This window comes from Lepisosteus oculatus, chromosome 22, assembly GCF_040954835.1.
Source record: "Lepisosteus oculatus isolate fLepOcu1 chromosome 22, fLepOcu1.hap2, whole genome shotgun sequence".
NCBI lineage: Eukaryota > Metazoa > Chordata > Actinopteri > Semionotiformes > Lepisosteidae > Lepisosteus > Lepisosteus oculatus.
In genome coordinates, this window is record NC_090717.1 from 2,213,292 (window position 1) to 2,227,334 (window position 14,043).

The following is a 14,043-nucleotide window of genomic DNA, read 5'->3' on the forward strand; positions in this document are numbered from 1 at the left end:
AACATTCTATAAATCAATTTGCTTTCGGGAGGCAAAATCATTATCAGTTACTGTACATCTTCATAAGACAGTAGTATTTATTTATTTATCAAGGAACGGTCTTTTGTACTGTTTAGTCGGGCGATTTACAGTAAACTGCATGTGTACAATTGCGGGAAACATTAATCTGTTAATATTTAGTGAAACACCTCAAGTAGTCTACGTGTTTATCTTGAAAATGTGGAATGTGTATCGTTCTCTAGTCACATGGATCTGACAACTTATTACCTTTCCTGTACCTCTGTTTTGAGATCGCTTATCCCGCTCTTCATTTATATAAGGTACAGTATGTTTATAATATTAAAACGATTAAAGTGATGACAAAATGCAGTGATCAAATGAAACATCAAGAGATATAATAGTTTCTACAAATAAACCCCTGAAATACATTTCTGAAGTAAGAAATCACCTTTTCGACGCATTGACATTAGATAACTGGATGTGTCGTGACACATTAAAAAACCTTTTATTTGTATCCAACTGTGTACATTGGGCTGTGAAAAATAGTTGTACGTCCTAGGTCTTATTTTTGCCTCTTTAAAATCATGCGGTCTTAGTATCACTTGCATGACAATTTCACAGAACACATAAGCTCTGATATTGTCAAATAATGAAATCGCAGCACATTCTGGACAGATCATCCGTAGAAGTGAAAAAACGAGAGGCAGCAAATGTAAAAATAAATTGGATTAAATATATATATATATGATCTAAGTGTTTCATAAGAGTCGCTGTTATTTTTTAAAGGGCATTTGGCTCATTGGTATAGACATTTTTCTGATTCTATTTTTCAGTCAACAAAAAAAAAGAAATAAAAACCTACTAAAAAAATCTCATTCATGACATAATTGTTTCTTTTCTTTCTAACTTAACATTATAAAACATCCTTTTGAAAAGATAAATAAAAATAATACATGTTCTATGTTCCCCTGTCGACAATTTTAAATATAGATGCAAGAAACTGAATTAATTAAAATAAGAGTATTTCAACTTCACGCAGTGCATGTTTACTCCTGGCTTGAGTTAAATGCTGATATTTTCAGTTCTCCTTCGTTATGGACGGTATTTCTTCAATATGTTTACGCCTCGTTTTCGACTCTGGACCAATCCTGGAAAATACACGCAGAGAAATAGTTTTAGATCTTTTATGTAAACATTTAGACTTCAGTTCATATCCTAATTATTTCGTGTCGAGTTTAATGTTGAGCATTTCTTAATTTAGCAGTTTTGGCAGCCAGAATTAACCATTCCTCTTCCGCAAGATTCTTTCAGAAGGTGGCGATCAGACGCACTCTGACCTGAAACTACTGTTTCTTTCTCAAGTGATGATAAAGGAAGATTGGTTTGGAAACAATATTTTTGCTGTTAGATTATATCACCTTGCTCTCCAAGAACGCTGACATACCCCTTCTCTACTGGTTTAATTCAACTGAGCTTAAATGTGTGAAATGTTTTCATTTCATAAACGCGTTGAACACCTTGCTCATTTCTTTTGAATTGTGCATTTTTCTTGTAGTTTGATATCCCACCCTATTTAGAAAGTAAACGGTCAGTGTTCATGCCCTTGACTGAGCGAGAGTGCCTTCAGTTAATTTGATATTCAAAGCAGAACGTACATATTTTAAGAAGAGGGACACACACAAATAAATAAAAATAATTGAGTCAAGTTAATTTTTTACAACGTATTTCATAAAAATATATGAAGGTATGTTGCTGAAATTTATGACATACTGTATAGCAATTCAGGAAAGGATTGTGAGTTGCACCACGCCTCTAGAGACCGGTCCTATCTCAAGGTGCCCTGAGTTCTGTAACAAGGTATCGCGTCAGTCCTTAAACTTGAAAACGCAAATGAGTGGGGTTACAGGGAGCAGGGCCGGATGGGAAAGAAAAATTGTTTCAATACAAGACACATTAGAACTATTTAATATATAATATACTATAATACTAGAGAGAAGAGTGCAACATTCAAATCAGTTCCTAAATTGTTTTCTCTTAATCCAGTTCCTACCTTTTTCTCAGTGGAGGACAGATTCTCCCCCCCACCGTCTTCAGCACAGCCTCCCTGAGAGCGGGGCTCCCCCAGATGTACAGTCCGGGGGTACAGGTTGCAGTGAATCTTACCATCATGGCCAGAGGGTCGCTGGCGTTGTTCGTGAACATGTATCTAGATCTAGTAATCTGAACCACAATAAGGTAGTAAAAATAAGGAGTCCCGAGCGTCAGGAAGCAGACTAACACTACTTGCTGTCTCTCTCTGGACCCGGCGGCTCGCGAGCAATCTGGTATTTAGCGATGAGGTACAGTTTCACGTTCATCAGCACTTTCGCGATTATTATCAATTGGAAAATCAGAATTGCATAAGCATTCATTTTTGCAGCCATTTCGATAGTAATGAGGTTTTGAACCATTAAGATAAAGTAAGTGTAAAAACCAACAGAAAAACCGGGGTAAAGTTAGCTTAAAGTTCGAAAACAATTTTGGCATGCCTGTAGCGCTTTCACGTAACCTCCTAGGCTTACAAAAACACTTGTTTGTGTATAAAGTACAATGTGACTGTTTTAACAGCCTTCACTTTGTCGTTTTTATTATTATTTTTTGACCAGACATGAATACTCTTTTGTCCGTATCTTCGCAATGGAAACACAGAACGCCTCCAAACCAAATGCATTTTAAAGAGCACGAATCGTGGAAATTTATACAGCCTCTACATCAAACTATCAGTGAGCTTATTATCTTTTTTTAAACCTCTGGTTTTTCATCAATGCATAATTACGCACTAACTGGAACCCGGGGGACACACGTTCACAATGCGAGAAATACTGCTAAATACGGCTTTGCGCGAAAAACCTGTATATCACCATAGGAAGCAGAGCAGCGCAGTCTCCAATTACCCAGACTGTTAGCACGGGAATAAAGCTTTGTTTGATTTCTGACACCCTTTCTTTATGTCCTGTTTTCATTCAGGTAAAGGCCAACTATATACACAATGCTGCTGACAGCAGGAAAATTCAAATATTCTTTACTCAGCAGCTTATTAAAAACAGCTCCCATGATGTTCAAACCGATTTTTTACACAGAACACTGACACAGCTTTATGTTACGAATCTTTTTCTCGTGCTTCTGTGGTGGCACTATGCACTGGGATAGGGGTATTCTGTTCACAAGCCAATAGCTTTTAAACCACAGCACCCACAATGCCTCAAGTAAGTGTTTTACACACTAAGCAGGTCCTCTGACCTTTCCCAGCTTTGCTTTGGGTTGTGGAACTTTTTCCTTATTTTTTAATGATTTTTTGAAGAAAACACTACAGGTAATACACTGGGATAGGGAGTTTTATTCATGACTCAATAGCATTTCAAGCACAACAGCCACAGTGCTGCAACCAAGTGTTTTACACACCAGACAGCCCCCCTAACCTTATACAACCTTGCTTTGGGTTGTGAAACCTTTTTTTATTTTTTTTGATGATTTTGTGCTCACTAGGCAGGCCTCCTGACCTTTCACAGTCATGCTTTGTTGTGTGAAACTTTAATTCTCTTTTTAGAATTTTTTGAACATGGCAACTTCCACCGAGATGGGTGGGGTGCTCTTCAATAGCTTTTTCATCAATACACACAAACGGATGTAACCAAGACACTCAGAACCAACAGAATCAACCTGAACTCATAGAAAAACAAGAATGCCCCTGAGACACCTGCACCCCCACTCTGGTATCAACACCCCCAAACCAATCCATACCAGCTAACAAGACTCAGAATCGGTGCAGCCCTCCAACCTGGACCAACAGCAGGATGGGACAAGAACCTGCCCCACACTACGTACCCCTCATCCAGACCAGCGGGACAGCTGGACAATAGACAACACCATCATGTAACCCCGCTGTTAACTAAAACAGAAAAGCTGAACTGATCCCCACCAGCATGGCTATCCTGCAGCTCTGGTCACACCAGCAGGCCCAATTGGCTCGGAGCTGGGGGACATAAGGCACCTCATGAGCTTGATCTGCACCAAGCCAACGAGGTGCTTGAACCATGAACCCACAGTTTTTTACAACACACAGGTTTGTATTTTTTGACTGAAGATGAAAATGTCTAACATAGATTTGTTTTGGTTCTAGCAAACAATAATAATAGTTGTTAAACTCCAGACACACATAATGAGATCACTCTCTGTCAGTATGTGTAACATTCTGGGGCTGGGCTCCTCTGTATTTGGGCTGAAGAGAGTTCAACAACATTATTAAATGAACTGACATCATAATCTGACAAGATCCATTGTTTAGGGGAGACTTGACCACACACTGTCCCCCTGGTATCGTGAAGCCTACCAAAACCAGAATGCCCCCGGAGCAGTTAGCTTGAAGTTTGAAAATGATTTTGGCACGCCTGTAGCATTTTCACGAAACCTCCTAGAGTTACGAAAACACTTGCTGTTTGTACAAAGTACTTTGTGAATGTTTTCACAGCCTTCACTATGTCGTTTTTATGCCATTTTTTGACCACGCACGAATATTCTTCCGTTCATATCTTCTCAAGGGAAACACAGAACGCCTTCAAACCAAACACATTTTAAAGACCTCTACTTGTGAAAAAGTTCACAGCCTCTACATAAAACTATCAGTGAGCTAATTATCTTTGTGTAATGCTCCGGTTTTTCATCTATACGTAATTATGCACTAACTGAATCCTGGGGGACTGCTGTGTACACACGTTCACAATGCGAGAAATACTGCTCAATACGGCTTCGTGCGAAAAACCCAAAAATTACCATAGAAAGCACAGCTCAGTCTTAATTTATCCAGACTGTAAGCACGGGAATAAAGCTTTGTTTGATTTCTGAAACCCTTTCTTTATATCCTATTTTCATTCAGGTAAGGGTCAACTATATACACAATACTGCTGACAGCAGAAAAATTCATATTCTTTACTCAGCATCTTATTAAAAACAGCACCCATGATGTTCAAAACGATTTTTTACACAGAAGACTGGCACAGCTTTGGGTTGTGAATCTCTTTTTCTTCTGCTTTTATTGAATTTGGCACCATGCACTGGGAAAGGGAGATGCTGTTCACAAGCCAATGGCATTTAAACCAAACCACCCACAATGCTGCAACCAAGTGTTTTACACACTAGGCAGGTCCTCTGAACTTTCCGAGCTTTGTTTGGGGTTGTGAAACTTCTTTATTTTTTATGATTTTTTTAAGATAACACTACAGGTAATACACTGGAATAGGGGGTCTCCTTAATAACTCAATAGCTTCTTAAGCATAAATTCACAATGCTGTAACCAAGTATAAAACTTAGCATTTTAATTTTTTATTGTAACGGACTGGGGTTCTGTGGGCATGTGTCTTCGCCGCTCCCATAGAAATACAAATAGAGGAGAAAATACAGATAAAAGAAAAAAAACATAAACAGAACAAAAAAACAATTAACTGTCAGTGGTAATGATGTGATTATTTATGTACCCAGGTTATATTTTACATATATCAAATGTTTTCCTTGCTTTAGCATTTTTCACGTTCTTTATGGAATTTAAATTAAATTTAAACTCCACCTCAAAAGTACTAAAAGAGTATTATTGGACCATTTGACCTATGAATATGAAATTTACCCAGGATGACTAATAAATTCATTACTGTATAAATAAATGTTCTTTTTCCAAATTTCATCTTACATAGTACAACAAAATATAAAAATCCTTAAAATAAAATCTAAGTATTCTATATTTCCATAGAATTGTCATGACGTGAATTGAATGTGCTCTGTCTGGTGATCTCTGTCGCTAAGGTTGGCGCAAGAGGTAGCCAGTTAAAGAATCACTTAGTGATTAATGAGTGGGTCAGGGAGCACGTAGATTACAAAGGGTTTAATGTGCTACTTTAGGTACGTGGATTTTGGGAAACACGCGTAAATTAACGATAGATCTTAAGATTGAGTTTATGATGTTCTTAGAGCTATGATGCTTTCGGGAAACTCACCCGATTTGTTTCCACGAAATTAGGTAACTCCATCAGGACATTATTTGTGTATGAGTTAGCGTCTATACCTACTGTATCAATTTATTTTATAGAACCTTGAAATTAATGTCCTGTAGTTGTGAATTATAAAATCACCAGTTGATTGTCATCACATCTTTATTAATTGCGCCTGTGACAATATCCAAGTTTCTTTTTTGTATAATGTAGATTTATAATAATAATAATTGCTTACACTTATAAAGCGCTTTTCTGGACACTCCACTCAACGCGCTTTACAGGTAATGGGGACTCCCCTCCACCACCACCAGTGTGCAGCATCTACCTGGATGATGCGATGGCAGCCATTGTGCACCAGGACGCTCACCACACACCAGCTATCAGTGAGGAGAAGAGCAGAGTAATGTAGCCAATTCATAGATGGTGATTATTAGGAGGCCATGATTGGTAAGGGCCAATGGGAAATTTGGCCAGGACACCAGGGTTACACCCCTACTCTTTTCGAGAAACGCCCTGGGATTTTTAATGACCACAGAGAGTCAGGACCTCGGTTTTACGTCTCATCCGAAGGACGGCGCCTGTTTACAGTATAGTGTCCCCGTCACTATACTGGAGCATTAAGACCCACATGGACCGCAGGGTGAGCGCCCCCTACTGGCCCCACTAACACCTCTTCCAGCAGCAACCTTAGTTTTTCCCAGGAGGTCTCCCATCCAGGTACTGACTAGGCTCACACCTGCGGAGCTTCAGTGGGCTGCCAGTTGTGAGTTACAGGGTGATGTGGCTGCTGGCAATATTTATGTTGGTTGTTCCTTTTCACAGAGAACATAAGAAAATAGACATAGTGTCTAAGATATCGTGACTAGTGACTATTTTTTCAGCATCAGATTATAAACCTCATATGTTCACTCAGTGGCTTTCTTGAAAAACTTGACTAAATATTTTTAAGCTCAGTATTACTTGCATTGTTAAGCGCTTTGGGGCAACCTTGTTGTGAAAGGCGCTATATAAAAATAAATTGAATTGAATTGAGTATGGGTATATACCTTGAAATTATAATTTATTGTACACTACAATAATTACATTATTTATTATTTAAAGTTATTTGTTGATAATGTAACCACTAAGAAGAACCTAATCAAATCAAAAACATCTGTGTATAATTGATTATTTTATCCTAGATGCCACATAGACTCTACAAATACATACAATACAACAAACTCTTATTAAGCAGTTGTGAGGTGCTGTGGAGAGACAGGGGGCCCAGCCTCCGCTCCCTGGACTCTGTCGTCTGCTGTCGCTGTGGTCAAGTACTCAGCCTACACGTGACCTAGATACACAGGAATAACATGACTGAAGACTGTTTTCAAGGAAGTTTATTTTACAACAGTTATTGAACTATTAAAGTACAGAAGGATAATATATATGTGCAATACTAAATCAATAACAGTGATGACAAAATGCAGTGGTTAGATGAAACCCGAAGAAATGTATTATAGTTGCTTAGTGACACACCTCCGGCATGTTTACATTTGTATCCAGCTTTCATTTCTACAAAGACACACCTGCGATAGATTCCTGAAGTCAGAAGTCACCTCTGTTCTTTGCAGACCTCCATCTGATAACTGTATGTGTAGTGACACATGACAAAAAAATATTATATATTAATTTATACGGATCAGGATGTACAAATATTTTCGCGTCCTATTTCTTAGTTTTGCCTCTTTACAATCAAGCGGTTAGAGTATAGCTTGCAGGACTGGCTCACGGAAAGCGAAGGCTCTGATATGAAATCGCAGCAGATTCTCAAAAGAAAGTTATCCGAGGAAGTGCACAACAAGAGGCAGATTTCACAGAATGCGAAAGCTTTGATACTGTGAAATGATGAAAGCGTAACAAGTGCTCGACAGAAAATAACCCGTTGAATTGAAAAACGAGAGTCCGCAAAGGAACGAATAAGGTGGAATTCAGAAGAACTCTTTATGGTCTGAGTTTTTTGTACGCGTCGCTGTTCGTGTTATTTGAAGGGTGGCGCCCGAGCTGTTAATGGTTATACTCTGGGAAGAGGGGAGTTGAGACCTTCTGCACACGGAGTGCGTGATAATGCACATTCAGTGGTCTGATTACAACCACACCCGCTGCTTTGATTCACCGGTATAGACATTTCCCTTTCCAGAAGACACTGCAAGAACAGCAGTAAACCCCTCTCACAATAGCCATCCGATAAAACACATGATTGTTTCGTTACTTCCTAAGTTGACTTTTTAAAACATCCCTTTGAAAAGAAAAAACGTTCTAAATTACGCAGTCGAAAATTCTAACTACAGTAAAAATAAAAAATACAGTCGAGACAAAGCAAGGTTAATTACAAATAAGCATATTTAAACTTTATGCAGTGCATGTTTACTCCTGGCATGAGTTAGATCCTGATATTTTCATTTCCCCTTCGTTATTGTCGATATTTCTTCAATACGTTTGCGGCTTGTTTTAGACTCTACATCGATCCTGGAAAAAAGAAAAAGGGAAAAGGTTTTTTTCTTTCATGTAACAATTTCAGCGTCATCTTATGTCTTAATTATTCTATGTTGGGATTGCAAATGATGAATTATTTCAAAAGCAGTTTGCTAGCCGGAAATAATTCCTCTTCTTTCAGAAGGTGACGATCACACACACCCTGACCCTCTGAAACTACTGTTTCTTTCTCAAGTGATGAGGAAGGAAGGTTTGTCTGGAAACAATCATTTTGCTGTCTAATTATATCATCTCGCTTTCTAAGAACACAGCTGGCCTTCCCAACTCGGTTGGATAGATCAAATTCTTAATGTGGCTTACTGTCTCTAATGTTAAATTAATGTTTGATTAAAAATGAAATGCAGTGTGTCTACTTTTGATTAAGGGACAGTCACGGTAGGAAATACACGTTAACAATATGTACATGAAAAAAATAGAGAATAAAGGTAATTGAGTCATAGCACATTTTTAAGATGTGTTTTTTTCATTAACCACATTTTGCGAAGGTATTTACTTTCTGTAATTAAAAAAATGGTCCTGTAATTTTAAACAAATGACAATTCGGAACCGGGCATCTGCCTACTGTAGGTGTCCTGGAGTTCTGTTATCAGGTATCATGTCAGTCTTTAAATTCACATACAGTTTCCGTTAAGCGACCTTAGCACACAATAAAGGCAAGTTATTTGTCCAACTAAGTGATCCAGTAAGCCAGTGGTTCTCAAACTTTTTGGACCAAGTACCACCCCTAATCCAACCAAAGCATCCAAGTACCACCTACAAGTCATCATCTCATAGGAACCCCAGAAATTCTCAATGACCAACATGAGCGTGCACACACTCACACATACATATAATAAATATTATAATAATAAACTTTATTTGATATAGCGCCTTTAAAGGTGGCTTCTCAAAGTGTTTTACAGAAAAAAAAAACATTAACAACAACTAATAAAAAAGCACCATTTCAGTGAGAGGGGTGAGCCTGTTTAGTTGAGCAAACCAGATGTGAATAAATGTTTCGAGCCTTGATACAATTCACAACAGAGTCTAACAGATATTAAATCGTCAGGCATTTTCTTGACGGCAAAGGTCTCACGGTGGATGTTGTAATGCGTACATTAATTTCTGGAGCAACCTCTCTAATTTGTGCAACTACACCGTTATGTCGGCTTGTCATTGCTCTAGCACCGTCTGTAAAAACTCAGACGCATTTTTTCCACTACTCTCTCCTGTAGTTCCTGTTGGTAGCGGTTTACAGAACAGAAAGTCTTCATGGGACATGCCCTCAAACTCGTATCTAACGTAAACGAGCAAATTGGCCAAATCGACTACAGCAGACTCATCTAATTGCAGTGAAAAACATCTGCTCATCTTAACGCGCTCTATCAGTGTACTTTTGATACAATCCTTCATTTCAATAATTCTATGAATGACTGTGTTTTTCAGGGGGAGGGGGGCAGCAGGTCGAGCTCTTTAGCAGCTTTTTCTCTACACATAATACGTGTCAGCTCTTTTGCTAACGGTAAATAAGGTTCTTCAAAAATAGTGTAGCTTACCTGCTTTAGCAATACGCAAGCTTGCATTTTTCCGCGTTTCCGTTTTTATTTCCGTATTTAAAGTTTTTATTTCATGCGCATGGGAGCGAAACAGAGACGCTCGGTGTATTTTTATCAAATTAGAACAGTTCTTAAATATTTTTCTGTTATCACGCTTTCCTGTGCTCACAAGATTACCTGCATTCGTAGCACGTATTTCTATGCATTCCTGTGTTTACAACGTTGGCATTGGTCCAAAATCACGCACATTCTCCTTTCTCCCTATTTGCTGAAGATACAGTAGCTTTTTTAAAATACAATTGGTCATTTGCATCCGTAGCACGCATTCCTATAGAGTGGTATAGAATTACAGAGTATCTCTTGTGTCCACTGAAGTATTAGCGCGCACTGTATCGTAGTACAGTATGTAGGCTGCGTATTCGACACGTATTAAAATACAAAATATGAAAACCCGTCCCGATTTTTCAGCGCACACGACACAGTTCCAGGGTCATTTGGCGTACCACTTGGCGGCACTCCACGTACCACTGCCGGTACACGTACCAGAGTTTGAGAACCACTGCAGTAAGCAGTTCACAACTCACCTGGAAACACAATAGAGTGAGGTTACAGTGAGCAGAAAAGAGCTCTAATTTCTCATCTCATCTTCTTAGTTTTTTGAATGGACAACTGATCCCGTCATTAAGTGTACGCACAATATTTAAATTGCTAATTGGTAAAGTTCCTACCTTCTCCTCAGTGCTGGACAGACTCGCCCCCACACCGTCTTCAGCACAGACTCCTTGAGAGCGGGGCTCCCCCAGATGTACAGACCGGGGGTGCTGGTTGCAGTGAACCTTACCAGCAGGCCAAGCGGATCATTGGCGTTGTTCCTGAACATGTATTCAGACTCGGTCATCTTAACCACGACAATGTAGTACAGCTGGGGACACCAGAGCGCCAGGAAGCAGACTACCACCACGATGATGAGTCTCAGGGACTCTTTCTTGCTGTCTCTCTCTGGACCCGGCGGCTCGCGAGAGAGTTGGTATTTGGCGACGAGGTAGAGTTTTATGGTAAGAGCCACTTTTACAGATACTATAACCTGCATAGTAATAGTTGCATATGCTGAATTACTTGTAGCCTGTTCAATAGTAATAAAGTTTTCAACTGTTACGAATAAGTACGTATACACCCAACAGAAAACGCAAACTCCTATAACTACAGTCCTGGACACATAACGACTGTAAGTATAAGGATAAACTACAGCAAGGAATCGGTCCAACTGTGCAAACACGATGGTCCAAATAGTGACACCCCGTAGCGAAGGGACTATGTAATAGGTGCCGTTCCTTGGCGGATATCTCTCGCTCACATCAAACAGACCGGTGTAGTAACCACCTAACCCGGTCAGTGTGTCACTTATGCTGGTGTTCAGCATGAAAATAAAGCGATTTTGTGTTCGTAGTGACTTTTTATTAAGAATACCCAACACAACCGAGCCAGCCACTAGAACAGAACTCGTACAAACTAGTAGATTGATTAAAAAAATGAAGTAGTCAGCAGCGCTACTGAAGTCCACCGCTAATGGCACAGTGAGGTTCAGCGCAACCATCGCGTCGGAAAATGAGCATCTGGCGATGCTGCTGTAGTGTTTAAGTAGATGAACACGCCGGAGGAGATGCCTCGTGTTTGCACAGTCATAGCACGTCTGGGGCTTCGGGTCTCCTGGAGCTAATTAACTTGCGAGCTCAGAATCTTAAGGTTGTTCGCCAGGGGAAGGTGACAGGTGGATTCCTAATTCCTAATGTTAAATACTGTAGATGAGTGGTAGTTTACTGAACACAATAAGTTTCGGGGTCTCCTGTGAATAAAAACGATTGTTTTTCGGGGAAAGCTAAGAGGTAGATTCCTAAAACAAAATATTTTACCTGGAAGGATTTCTTACATTTTTAGTAAATAAATAATTGATTAATTAACAGTGCTGTACTGCAACGGAAAGAAAATCTTTAATACTCGTGGTGGTTATTGACGATGCAGAAAGTGTGCATCTCTGTAAATGGCGTGTCTGGTTTTTAACCAATTATGATGATAATTCAAATTATTAGCATTTTTCAAGCAATGGGGAGCGCCCTGCAATGGGCACATACCAGACAATAGAAGCAAAAAGCGAAAGAGAAACAGAAGGGGAAATGAAGATAAACAGTATAAGGCACATTCACGTTTTTAGTAGAGTGGCGTTTACTCGGGTCTGAAACATCTTGCAGAATCTCCTGCTTCGGCGGATAGAACAAGTACCCTTAACCGTGGATCCTTTTCACTCGTGTAGCAAGTCCTTAAAGAAGGTTTGCGGTAGATAAATCAGTGTTTTTTCTTAATTTCACCGAGGTCCTGACTCCTGTGGTCATTACAAATCCCAGGGTGTGTCTCGAAAAGAGTAGGGGTGTAACCCCTGGCCAAATTCCCCCCTCACCTTTGCCACTCATGGCCTCCTAATAATCCCCATCTCTGAACTGGCTTCACCACTCTGCTCTCCTCCCCACTGAGAGCTGGTGTGTGGGGAGAGGACTGGCGCATCATCCAGGTGGGGCTGCACACTGGTGGTGGAGGGGATCCCCATGACCTGTAAACTGCCTTAAGTGGAGTGTCCAGAAAAGCACTACATAAGTGTAAGCAATTATTATTATTATTATTATTATTATTATTATTATTATTATTATTATTATTATTATTATTATTATTAATAATAATAATAATAATAATAATAATCCTAAAGAAATTACTTGAGTAAGGCGTTACTCTAGTATAATCCGGATGGAAAGATATCCTTACTTCAGCGTCAGACACGGAGCAGGAGTCCCTTCTCGTGCTCGTGAAAGAAGTGTTGTGTTCTAAGGCCTCTTGGGGTTTTCCTCCTGCAGCGCCAGTTACTTCCAAATGACAGAAGAGGTGATGAACGACACAGTGAGCTGAGCGGGCAATCGAGCTGCACTGCCGGGTCTGAACACCAGATGGGACCATAAGACTTGACAATGCGTTCTGATTTTTCCCTTGTGAGGTGAATTAGTCTGCAAGCTGCCGTCTGTGGGTTTATTTTTTTAAAAGAACCCTGAGAGGAACATCTAGTTGTAAATTCTCAAATCTCTTAATGTGATCTGTTATTATCTTTCCAAACTGCGTATCAGATCACTTTACTAGGCATATACGATTTTGGCGACATCAACTTTCTCTTTATAACCCAGAAATATCATGTTTCTGTTTTTTAACAGAAGGAAATAGGCACAGTGACAACATTTTGCAGATGTTTTCAATTTCAGATTACAAATTTCATTTATTCCTGAGTCAGTAGGTTTCTTGAAAAACACGGCTAAGGATTTTTTTATATTGGTCAGCAGCCATATCATCCTGCAGCTCACAACTGACAACCCACTGCAACTTAGCAGGTGTGAGCCTGTTCAGTACCTGGATGTGAGACCTCCTGGGAAAAACTAAGGTTGTTGCAGGAATAGATAAGATCATATTTATTTTATTAGCCATATACAATTCCTTGCATTAGGTATTTGTCTTTTCGCATACCCCAGCTTGCTCTCCATGAGACACACAGGCACACAGACAGGTTTAAAGAAGCCTGGGGTCAGAGCACAGGGTCAGCCATTTATACAGCACCCCTGGAGCAGTTGGGGTTCCTGACACAGGCTGGAGCGGTGGCGGAGAGCACAGCATGGGGCAGGTTCCCCAGGCGGAGTCCAGGCAGGTCAGGAAACGGGCAGGCAACAGGGAAATTGGAGCGCGCGGGAAACAGAAGGCATATAGGCAAGCCGGGAAACGGAAAATGGTAGAGAGACCTCTGCTAGAAAACCGCTGGCTGGTGCTCCGTTAAGCGCGACGCAAGGCAAAGACTGATCGACGAGATGCCGATTGCTGAGGAGAAATCGAATTGGACTTAATTCACCCGCAGCCCCAGATGCAGACTGACT